A 263-nucleotide genomic window follows, 5' to 3' on the forward strand; every position below is an offset into this window, starting at 1 on the left:
ACAGATAAGATCAGGAAGACAGCGGCAATAAAACTGGAGGGCAGCACCAGAACCCATTTGAATTTCAGCCCCCCGTGCTCTGCAAGTTAATGGAAAATTGGGGCTGCCCGCCCTGCCGCCTCTGGCTGTCTTTTGCATTCCCTCACAAATTTTAACCCGCTTTGAGGACTCACTTCAGCCCTGCGGTGTTGTTTGTGCGCGGGTGGACGCCCTCCCTAACCGCATACGGCCCGTGCAGGCTGGGCCCCACCCGCTTCCCCGCG

This window comes from Buceros rhinoceros, unplaced genomic scaffold (assembly GCF_000710305.1).
Source record: "Buceros rhinoceros silvestris isolate BGI_N320 unplaced genomic scaffold, ASM71030v1 scaffold13987, whole genome shotgun sequence".
Taxonomy (NCBI): domain Eukaryota; kingdom Metazoa; phylum Chordata; class Aves; order Bucerotiformes; family Bucerotidae; genus Buceros; species Buceros rhinoceros.